The sequence below is a fragment of the Cryptomeria japonica genome, chromosome 7 (genome assembly GCF_030272615.1).
Source record: "Cryptomeria japonica chromosome 7, Sugi_1.0, whole genome shotgun sequence".
NCBI lineage: Eukaryota > Viridiplantae > Streptophyta > Pinopsida > Cupressales > Cupressaceae > Cryptomeria > Cryptomeria japonica.
This window is the reverse complement of record NC_081411.1, coordinates 251,820,164-251,832,732: the sequence shown is the minus strand read 5'-3', so window position 1 is coordinate 251,832,732 and position 12,569 is coordinate 251,820,164.

Sequence of the window (12,569 nt, the reverse complement as noted above, 5' to 3'; positions counted from 1 at the left end):
AAACAATGGAGAACATCTTGAGATCGGTTCAAAACTATTGCATTTAATGCAATGTACTCAATGGTCAGGATTGAACCATTTGAATTGCTTAACCTAACAGGTTTAGGGTTTAGGGTTTATTCTACTAACCTATCTGTTTCATATAAGGTTGATGTTGTGTTTCTTTCTGAGGTTGTTGGAAAAAGTTGTGTGTGTGTATCCAAGTAAAGAGATACATGATTCTTGCCAGACCAGAGGAGAGAAGTGATACCTGCAGAGTGTAAGTGCAGAAGGTGAAGAGGAGCTAAAGCAGATCTGCATTGGCATCGAGTGCTATTACCAGATCATTGTAATACCTATTGATCTCTAACCACTTCAACAGTTGGGAAATCCCTTAATAGGGTAGCTTTAACTGACTTACTTTAAATCCTTTGACAAGGTGACTCAAAACCATTGAGTTCTTGAAATCCTCTAACAAGGTAACCTTTAACAGGGTTTAACCCTTAACCGGGTATTCTAGCCATCCCTTAACCGGGTGATCCCTAATAGGATCGATTCCTAACAGAACTTATTGTATTAGTCTTTAACCAGACAAGGCTCCTAACAGAGTGAACTTATAAAGAGTTCAAAAATAGCTTGTGGGTATTCATCCCCACCGTGGTTTTTCCCAGTTGGGTTTTCACGTGAAAAATCTATGAGTCATGTGTGGTATTATTCATGTGATGGTTTAAGTGATTTGTGTCTGAAGGTAAATCATGTTGATCTAGCTGTTTATATTTTTGATGATAGATTACCTATTCATGCACTAGGGTGAAATGGAAATGAAGTATTAGATTGTATGAAAAGATAAGTGTCAACCAGTTTATGCTTGTCTCAGTTATTCTGGGTTTTGCCAGTTGTACTCTGTTTAAGACCAGTGTTACTATTTGTTTGCCAAAGCATAGTGTCTGCTGACAAACTGGTTTTAGGAATGTGTTTTTGTCTTTACTGATACACCCCCCACTCTCAGTGCCAGTTTGGTACTATCTGTTCATCATTGAGCTATCAATTGGTATTAAAGCATCCTCCAGGTCTTGTGTATTATAAGCTTAACCACTTGAGGAAAAGATCCCAGTCTAATGATGAAGAGGGAAGGTCCAAAGTTCAACAGAGATAATTTTAATATATGGAAAGACAGAATGTAGATATACATCAGAAGCATGGGTGCTCAACACTAGAGCTATGTTGACAATGCTTATGTTGCCCCTATCGGTACTCTCACTGATGAGCAAAAGAGAGAGATGTAGGAGAATGGGCAAGTCATGGAAGCCCTAATTAGTAGTTTATCTGACATTGAGTTTATTGATGTCCAAGATAAAGTAAATCCCAAAGAAGTATGGGATACTCTTGAAAATATCTATGGCAGTGATGAGCATGTAAAACAAGCTAAGGAAGAAAACCTTAGAGGGAACTTTGAAGACATGCGGATGGTTTAAGGTGAGACCATTCAACATTATGGAAAAAGAATTAAAACTGTTGTTGGAGATATCAAGAGTGGAGGTGGTAAAATGGAAGATTACACTATGGTAAGCAAAGTTTTGAGATCCTTATTACCGGTCTATGCAATAAGGGTTGCTTCTATTCAGGAGGTGAGATCAATAGACAAGACTAAGGTATCCCTAGACTCCATCATTGCAAAGTTGACAGCCTATGAACTAAATAGTTTTGATGGCAATGTTCAAAAGACTGAATCACCTTTTAAAGATTTTGCTATACCATCCAGAAAAGGAAAAGAAGCAAGCACCAGTGGTGAACCAAGACAGAGTAGAGAAATGGATGATGAGGAGATTCTGATGGAATTTCAAGCTCTTCTTGCCAGGAAACTTCCTAAAGGAACTGGTAAATATAGAGGTAAGCTCCCTTTGAAATGCTTTTCTTGTAACCGGATAGGACATATTGCTATAAACTATCCTAATGGTGACAACAAGGACAAACCAAAAAGGTTCAAGAAACTCAAAGGAGGAAACCAGAGAAACTATTTTGTGGCAGTTGATGAAGGTGTCACAGATGAAGAATCAGAAGATGAAGAAAATGAAGATATTGTGTTTGTTGCTGTCAAGGAAGATGTGTCAGACAATAAGGCTCTTGTCTCCCACTTTGATAATTCCAATGAGTGGATTATTGATAGTGGCTGTTCTCACCATATGACTGGTGACCAAAGCAAGTTTCTATCCTTGGAAGAGTATGATGGTGGTGTGGTTCACTTTGGTAATGATGCACCATGTATGGTCAAAGGCAGAGGGTCCATCTCTCTGAATGGAAAGAGTAGTGCTGACAATGTGTATTGGGTTGATGGTCTCAGACACAACCTTCTGAGTGTTGCCCAGCTGAATGATAGTGGTCTCACTCTGGAATTCAAGAATGGAGTATGCATAATCAAAGGAAAGAATGGTGAATTGGTGGCCACCGACATGCAGACCAAAGGTAACCTATTTCAGCTAAATGCAAATATTAGTACATGTCTTATGGCCAAGTTCGATGATAGCTAGATATGGCATAGGAGACTCTACCATGTAAACTTTGATAACATTGTGAAGGCCAGTAAGATCAAGGCAGTCAGAGGGTTGTCGGTGCTGAGCAAACTTGAAAATACCTTGTGCAAAGAATGTCAACTAGGGAAAATGTCTTCCTCAACCTTTAAGATAAACCTTTCACTGCTGACAATTTACTTGATCTTGTGCATACTAATTTGTGTGGTCCTATAAAAACTAGGAGTGTGCAGGATGATAGGTACTTCATGATTATCACTGATGACTGCTCAAGAATGATGTGGGTCACATTATTGAAAGATAAGTCTGAAGCTTTTGGAAAGTTCAAAGCTTTCAAAGCATTAGTGGAGAAGGAAAGTGGTAAAAGGATCAAGTGTCTTAGAACTGATCAATGAGGGGAATTCACTTCCGGTGAATTCAACAAGTACTGTGAAGAACATGGAATCAAGAGGCAACTGTCTGCCCCCTGACTCCATAGTAGAATGGCCTAGCAGAGAGGAATAATCGGACTATGGTTGAAGCAGCAAGAACAATGCTTATTCAAGTAAAGGTTGCTCACACCTTTTGGAGAGAAGCGGTGAGCACTACAGTCTACACAATGAACTGGGTACTCATCAAGAAAGCTAAGGATAAAACTCCTTATGAGTATTGGACCGGTAAGACACCTATGGTTAGCTACTTTAGAGTGTTTGGTAGCAAATGTTAAATCAAGGGGAGCGAACACCAGAGAAAATTTGATGTGAAATGTGATGAGGGAATATTCCTAGGGTATTCTACCAAGAGCAAAGCTCTCAAGTGTTTCAATAATAGGACTCAGAGAATTATGGAAAGCATCAATGTGAGAGTTGATGAAACCTTTGAGAAAACTAAGGAAATCGGCAGTGAGCTAGCGGTAAATGAACCGGTTGTAACCTTTTGGGAACCGGTTACCAATCAACCAAGTACTAGTAACAGTGTTCCTACACCGGTAGATGTAGATGCTGATACTGATGGAGATGAGGATGAAGAAGAAAAGTAAGAGGAATCTGTTAAGACCATTCCTCGGTATGTCAAGTTGAATCATGATCCTAAGCAGATCATAGGAGATAAGGATGCATGAATCCTTACAAGAAGAAAGGTCAGAGAAAACTCATGTATGATCTCTGAATTTGAGCCTAAATTATTTGAAGAGGCACATAAAGATGAAGACTAGATCAAGGCAATGGAAGAGGAACTTTACCATATAGAAAGAAATGGTACATGGTCTTTGGTACCCAGACCGAAGCATAAAAATGTCATCGGTACCCAATGGGTTTTCAGAAATAAGCTAAATGAGGATGGCACAGTGATTAGAAACAAAGCTAGACTGGTGTGTAAAGGATATGCCCAAGAAGAAGGAGAAGACTATGGAGAAACCTTTTCTCTTGTAGCCAGATTGGAAGGAGTTCATATGCTTCTTGCATATGCAGCTTTTAAAGGATTCAAAGTATATTGAATTGATGTAAAATCTGCATTCGTAAATGGTGTACTTGAAGAGTAGGTGTATATAGAGCAACCAGATGGGTTTTCCCTATCTGAAGATACTAACATGGTGTGTAGGCTATATAAAGCCTTATATGGTCTAAAGCAGGCACCTAGAGCATGGTATAAACGCCTGCACTCCCATCTTGTGAAGATTGGATTTGAGAGAACAAGAGAAGATAGCAATATCTACTTGAAATCTAAAGGAGATCAGATCCTGATCTGTGAGGTATTTGTTGATGACATTATCTTTGGTGGAGATGAATAGATGAGTCATGAGTTTGCAGATGAGATGAAGAAAGAGTTTGAGTTGTCACTCATAGGGGAGATTAAGTTCTTCATTAGACTACAGATTCAACATATGAAAGATGGAATCTTTATTACTCAGTCCAAGTATGTCAAAGAGGTGTTGAAGACCTTTGGCATGGAAGATAGAAAACCGGTTGGTACACCGATGGTGACCGGTTGCAAACTATCCAAAGAGGATGACTCAACATTAGTTAATGAGAAGGAATATAGAACAATGATTGGTAAGTTGCATTATGTAGTGCATAGCAGACCAGATATTGCACATGCAGTTGGCATTACTGGAAGGCTCCAAAAATAGTCCAAGAGAATCCCAATTGGTTGCAGTCAAGTGGATTCTTAGGTCTCTAAAGGGAACTATTGACTATGGATTGTGGTATCCATATAGAAAGGATTTCAACTTGAAAGTATTCATAGATGCTGATTGGGCAAGTAATGTGGATGACCAGAAGAGCACAACCAGTGGTGCATTCTTTCTCGGTGGTAGACTGGTCTCATGGATGAGTAAGAAGTAGAGTTGTATCTCTCAGTCTACAGTGGAAGAAGAGTATGTTGCAGCTTTCATGAACTACACTCAGACAATTTGGATGAAGCATGTATTAAATGGCTTCAAAGTACCTGTATCTGAACCGGTAAGTATATTTTGTGACAATACTAGTGCAATTAACATCTCCAAGAATCCAGTTTTACATTCTAGAACCGAGCACTTTGAGCTTAAGTATCATTTCTCAAGGGAAAAGGTTCAGAACAAAGAGATTGCACTGGAACATGTTTCAAGTAAGGAGTAGTTAGCAGACATATTCACCAAGCATCTCCCAAAGGCTACATTTATGTACTTAAGAGGTGAATTAGCGGTGCTGCCCCTTCAGGTGGTGAACTAAAGGTATATGCTCCACATCAGTCAGGTATTGCATAGTCAAATTTTTTGAGGATTGATGTGTTGAATAATGCTACTCCATACAGGGAGCAGCATAATGGAATAGGGAAGCTTGTGCCTCCATTTTGGCATTGTTGTCAAAGGGGGAGAAGAAGTGAAGCGGAGAAGATATCTGTAGAAATTGGGGGAGAAGATGTGAAGCGGAGAGATATCTTTGTATATTGCCATCAATGCCAAAGGGGGAGATTGTTGGTATTATGTGAACTGGTATGAGGACATGAAGACATTGTATGTTGTCATTGATGTCAATATGCTGAAGAAGAGAGAATCGGTATTTTACCAAGAACCAGTTTATGTGAGAACCGGTACAACACTGTGAACCGGTATATGTGCCAAAGTGAAGGAGTGTGTTTGTTCAAGGTGAACCGACATGTGGCTATGGGAATCGGTACATGGAAGCTTTGTATGACTACCGGTTGGTAGTCTCAACTTTAGGGTTTTTGGTTGAAGTGCTTCAAGCTTGTGTGACTCAACCAGTGACTTTGTGTGATGAGTTAGCATTGTAACAAAGAACAAATTGTGTTGCCATGTCAGCCTTGTAGGCATGAAGGATCTTGCATGAAGGAGAGTGTTCCTATCTACCTCAAGAATGTGTGAAGTCTGTAAATGGTGAAAACGCACGATGGGTTATCAGTCGCCATGAAAGCGGTGGAAAATGAACAATGGAGAACGTCTTGAGATCATTTCAAGACTGTTGCATTTAATGCAATGTGCTCAATGGTCAGGATTGAACCATTTGAATTTCTTAACGTAATAGGTTTAGGGTTTAGGGTTTATGCTACCGACCTATTTGTTTCCTATAAGGTCGATGTTGTGTTTTTTTCTGAGGTTGTTGGCAAAATTTGTGTGTGTGCATCCAAGTAAAGAGATACATGATTCTTGCCAGACTAGAGGAGAGAAGTGATACCTACAGAGTGTAAGTGCACAAGGTGAAGAGGAGCTAAAGCGGATCTGCATTGTCATTGAGTGTTGTTACCAGATCATTGCAATACCTATTGATCTCTAACCACTTCAACAGTTGGGAAATCCCTTAATAGGGTAGCTTTAACCGACTTACTATAAATCCTTTGACAGGGTGACTCAAAACCATTGAGTTCTTGAAATCCTCTAATAAGGTAACCTCTAACAGGGTTTAACCCTTAACTGGATATTCTATCCATCCCTTAACTGGGTGATCCCTAATAGGATCGGTTCCTAACAAAACCTATTGTATTAGTCTTTAACGGGACAAGGCTCCTAACAAAGCGGACTTCTAAAGAGTTCAAAAACAGCTTGTGGGTATTCATCCCCACCGTGGTTTTTCCCAGTTGGGTTTCCACATGAAAAATCTATGAGTCATGTGTGGTGTTATTCATGTGATGGTTTAAGTAATTTGTGTCTGAAGGTAAATCATGTTGATCTAGCTGTTTATATTTTTGATGATAGATTACCTGTTCATGCACCAGGGTGAAATGGAAATGAAGTATTAGATTGTATGAAAAGATAAGTGTCAACTAGTTTATGCTTGTCTCAGTTATTATGGGTTTTGCCGGTTGTATTCTTTTTTAGACTAGTGTTACTATTTGTCTGCCAAAGCATAGTGTCTACTGACAAACTAGTTTTAGAAATGTGTTTTTGTCTGTACTGATTCACCCCCCCCTCTCAGTAACAGTTTGGTACTATCCATTCATCTTTGAGTTATCACCAATCATATGTCATTCAGGTACTTTCCAATACCACCTAAGACATGAACTCCACATTTCAAGCTATCGGGTCTAATGCAATGAACTTCCAACTTCATTGTCTTACATAACCTGCAAGTACCTGTTAGCAGTCATACCAGTAATATTCTACACATATCAGTTAACATTTGATATTATTTGTTAACCATTGCTTCTTTCCACATGCAGTGGTGATCCATCATTGATCTATAGATGTGTGGTTAAGAAAAAACCTACACATTCTTGTCATCTTCTTCCTTTATGCTGGAAACAACATGGTTTTTCATGTTGCCTTCATTTCTGAGGGGTTGAATGATTGTTTCAATGTTCATTGCTCCCCCTAAGATTCTGCATCTCCTTTAGTCCTTAGGAGATATCACTTGTGCTCTGAATGCACAGTACTAATCCATGGTCTTCTTCCTCCATGCCTGCATGCATTCATTCTTCTTCCCATTTTCAGATTTGGGAGGAGGTATTTCCTTCTTTTGTTGATGGGTCCTTCCATTTCCTGATTCTTCATTGCAACCAGAAGTAGTGTTATAGTAGCACACAACATCCATATTAACCTCATGACAAGGGAACCTTTTGATGTACCGGTTCACACTTCTTCTTCTTGTCATGTCATTGCAGCCATTACCGGGTCTCCTTGGATACCTTGCTAGAGCAGAAACACCACTCATCTTGTTCCAAGCAGGTCTTTTCTTTCCATATGCTTTGTTTACACCTTTTTGCAGAGCATGGCCATTTTGTCGGCCTCCATGTAAGTGCAAGTTCCTCTTCCTGCATTCAAACTTTCTATGGCCAGATCCATTGTAGTTATGACAACCAATCTTTGCATAACTGGGAGAAAGGTCATGCATGTATCTACTTCTGGATACACCCTTCCCGTAAGCATGATTTCTACGAAATCCTACATTATCCTTTCTGGATGTCATTCTGCACTCTCTTTCCTTATGGCCATAAACATTACATGCAAAACAATAACCGGTAAAGGACTACATATGACTTACAGATTTGTTCTGCCATGCATGAGAGGATTTTACCAGTTTTGCATCCCCATCTTTTTTTTTGGGGAATGGACCCTTGGTTGTCCATTCTGAGCACCTCTCTCCTCTGATCTCTTCTTCTTCTCACACACATGCTTCCCCCTATGAGTGGTAGCATTTCTTTGCCCTCTGCCGGTAGAGGGTCTCCTTTGCTGCTTCCTCATCTTCCTGCTTCCAATGAGGTTTTCTTCTCCCATCTTCCCCTTACCTCTGGGATCTATATGGAGATTCCTCCTTGCAACATTGATTTTTACTTTTGTCTATAAGTCCACACTAGTTGTGGTCAGGTCAACCTTCTTTTGAGGAGCACATTTAACTAGAGAGCTCTGGCCTTTATTTTCTTCAAGCAGCCACTGAAGTTTTTTGTCTCTTATCTCTAGCTGAGAGGCTAGATCTTCACACTGACATACTTTGGTGTCTTTTGCCTGAGTCTTCAACTCTGAGATGCATTTCTCTGATTCTTCAAGGCATTTGACTAACCAGTTCTATTCCATAATAGCAACATTCTTGAATAGCTTGTATTCTCTTTCAACTCTATCGAGTTCTTCAAGTGTATTTACAAGCTCTCCTTCAAGGTCAACATCACCTGCTTCTTCATCATCAGAGGGATCATGATGGCAAGACCTATCTGCCATGTTTTCCTCTTCATCATCATCACTGCTCAACCCATCTTGTTGAGGAGTGGTAGTTGCACAACCACTTTTAGATTCTTGAGCCACAAAGAGTTGAGCTCCTTCTTCTTTACTATCGCGGCTGCAGGAAGATCTATCTTCCTTGTCCAGATAAATATGAGATGTATTTCTCATATTTCCTTCAAATTCAAGATCTACTGTTGAGGGTTCATTTCCATAGAGCTTCTTCAATATTTCCCATAAGCTCTTTGTTTTTTTACGCCTGTCCACCTATGAAGAGACATCACTGATGAGCACACTAAAAATAGCCTTCATGACTTCTTCATTGCATTGGTTCCTTCTTTATTCTACACATCCAGTAGGAAGACTAACCTTACTAGGGAGACCATCCACTACTGACATCCACACATCAAACCCTAAAGAGGATAAAAAAACTTCCATTTTGCAACTCCAATTAGAAAAGTTTGAACCATCAAATACTGGGGCAAAGATAGATACTGAACAGACCATTGTGTCATTAGGCTGGAATCTACCCAAGTTGGAGAATACTCTTCTAACTGGGAACCTAGGCTCTAATACCAATTGCTAGACACAATGCATCACTGAGAGGGGGAGGGGGTGAATCAGTGGTTCTCAAAAATTTCCTTTTTGGCTTTCCTTTGTGAGCAACACCAGTTTGTGAATCAAGAACAAAGAAGACTTACCGGTTAGTAATGAGAATAACTCAAATACACACACACACATAAGGAGACATCACATAACACCAGTGTATATGAGGAAAACCCAAGAAGGGAAAAACTCGGTGAGCAATGTTGCTGGAGACTACTGCTCCAATCCAACCTCATAGTAAAACACAGTTACAAAGTTTAGGGAACCAACCCTATTAGGATTCCAAAAGATACTAAGAGGGGGGATGAATCATTATCTAACCGATTAACATATTTTCTGATCTTATTAAACAAATTGGATTCCAAAGCAGCGTACCGATAAACAAGAATTAATGCAGTAAATAAGAACAATAAGCACAACATAGAAAGCACACCATAACACAAGATTTTTAACAAGGAAACCTGGTGTGGGAAAAACCTTGGTGGGATTTGTGACCCACAATATTCACTCACTGGCCAATAAATGAATATTACTTACAATAGGGGCCTACACATGCAAGAAGGCCAACTGCCTAAAGCTCACTGCTTGATTACAAAAGGAAGTCTCACTGACTTATAAAATGGATTATGCAAATCCAATATAATGTACTGCTTCAATTAAGTAACTTCTATGCTAGGTTCAGTACTGGTTTAAGCTCATACAATAACCATAAACCTTACTCCAAAATCTGCCTTAATATTTGCATGTTCGCATCTACCTCTTACATAGATGATCTACAAGAGCTCATACTTTTATATGAGTCTTATTACAATATGCCTTGTCAGCTTACAAAAAGATATTATAATTAAATACAAAATAGAATATTCAAAATCTTGTCGGCTGGGGTGTCGATAATCATCTTTGCCGCTGCTGGTAAACTGTCTGTCGGTGTAGAGTCTGTTGGTGCTGGTGCCATAGGATTACAAGTTTGCCATCAATGACAATACCTTCAATCACATACAATTTCTCATTGGAGTGTGCATTTGCCAACAATCTCCCGCTTTGGCATTGATGGTAACACCCATGAGAAAAATTCAAAAATGCATCCAAAATTTGAAGTCCAAAAATTGTACCAAAAACTATGTGCTCCCCCTGAGTAGATGATCTCTCCTGTCCATTATTTTTCTCATTCCTACTACTCCCCCTTTGACATCAATGACAAATGTTGTCAAAAATGTCAACTGAGTGTAGTTATCAGCTAGAACTCTGTAACCGGTTGGTTACAATCTGAAATAGATCTGCCAGTACAAAATTTAAGTTGTTAGTGAACCTTTCATTATCTTTTAATGTTGCTTCTGTCCTTTGAATTGTACCGGTGAGGGTGTGCATTTTCTTTTCCGGTGTCTTCAGTCTAGGAATAAGTGCCTCTGATATCTCTTTTCTCAAAGAGATGAGGATGTCAAGTTTCAGACCAAGTCTACATTTCAGTTTCTTAGCCTTGTATTGCATTCTTTCCTTTTTCTTTTCCAATTTTTCAAGTTTTTCCTCAAAACTTGTTATCTCCAGCTCTATAACTGATATGGGTTCGGATGAACCGATGAGATTGTTAGCTATATCATTTATTTATGTTTGTACTTTTTTGATCTCCTTGTCTATATCCACTGTCAAACTATTGGTCTTACATGTGTCTCTGTACAACTCCTTAAATTCCATTAATGTTTTGTTTAGTGCTGGTAGGAGGGTGTCAATGTGTTATGTGCACTTCTTTATTGTCTCATCAAATAATTTTTCTTTTTCCTTGTTCATTTTCTCACGTTGGTAAAAATATCCAAAAGTTGTTTTCCTACCGGTATATCAAAATCAAATTCTTTTCTACCTATATCGGGAACTTCCTTAGTGATGTATAGCAATAGAAATACAAGTAAGTTACCAAATCTAAATGTGCCTTTCTTGTCACCCTTAATTTTCTTCAGGTTGTCAATCAATTCATCCTTTAGCCATTCACATATGTCAATCTTAGTGTTACTATTCACCATGTTATAAGCACTCTTCATACATAAACTAGAAATAGAGTTTAGTCTGGTAGCATGTGTAGTCTTGTATCCTAGTATCATGCTAATGAATCTTACATTTATATCTTTGACATCATTTACTCTCAACGATCTGTTGTCATGGGTTGCACCAGTTAGGGTCATCATAGTGTTGTTTGGAAACCTTTTAGTTTTATCAGGCATGCTACTGGTGGAAGGTAAGCCAGTCACTGCCCTAATTTCTTCTCTTGTAATCTTATAGATGGAGTCAAGCCAAAAGAATTCCCCATGAACTCTACTTAGTGCAATTCTTATAACTTCCTTGGGAAAATTAGGAATGCTAAGTATTTCCATAAAACCTAGGGTTTCAATTATCTTGTGTTCCGCTTTCACATTACAATTTTTATCACAAATTAAAGTCCTATACATGTTCATTATCTCATCAGCACCAAGTTCCTCAATATGACAATGTATGTATATCCTAGGGTCTTCAGCATAAGCAACTCCTTTGGGAATTTTAGAAAATGCACCTAGGGTATCATCCTGCTTCGCAACTTCGGGTATAATCTTAAATACGGGCCTAGGGCATTTAATCACTTCAATTACAGTAGGGTTTGCAATGAATTCAGGTGCAGAGGAGGAAGCCATTGTATAAATACCTTAATCTGCCTTTACATTTGAATGCTCGAAATATTTTGCTTCACTTCTTGCTGTGGATGCCTTCGCTCGGGTTTTTCACGCTCTTAGGAAATTTGAATGCTCGGTGAGTGAAAAAGAGTGAGAAACACTTGCTTTATAATGTCATTTCCTTCAACTACCATAATAAATGCTTGTCAGTTAAGTGAAAACTTAACTCATCTGTTGATAAAGAAGCATTTCATCTTCTTACCATCAATTGAGGGTAAACTAGCATGTTTTCAATTTGTTGCCATACCCCCAAGGGATTTCTTTTCAGTTAGATGAAGAATCTCCTGTTGGTGGAGTGATACTATGTTCTACCAATGAAGGAATAGCCTCATCAATGTTCTGATCTGTTTTTCTAATCCATTGTTTTGAAAATTCTTTCTTTACCTCATCAACCTTTTCTTTACCTTTCAAATTGGGTCCTTTGTTATTTGTTGGTGATGCCTTACTTCTACAAAATTTTGCAATATGTCCAATCTTGTTACAAGCATAACAAGTCACATTATTTTTCTAAATAGCTTTTCCATATCCTATGTTGGTATGTGTTCTCCATTGATTAGATAAGTGTCCAAATCTTCCACAAACATAACATCTTACATTCATTCTACAATATTCTGAATTATGACCAATTTTGTTGCA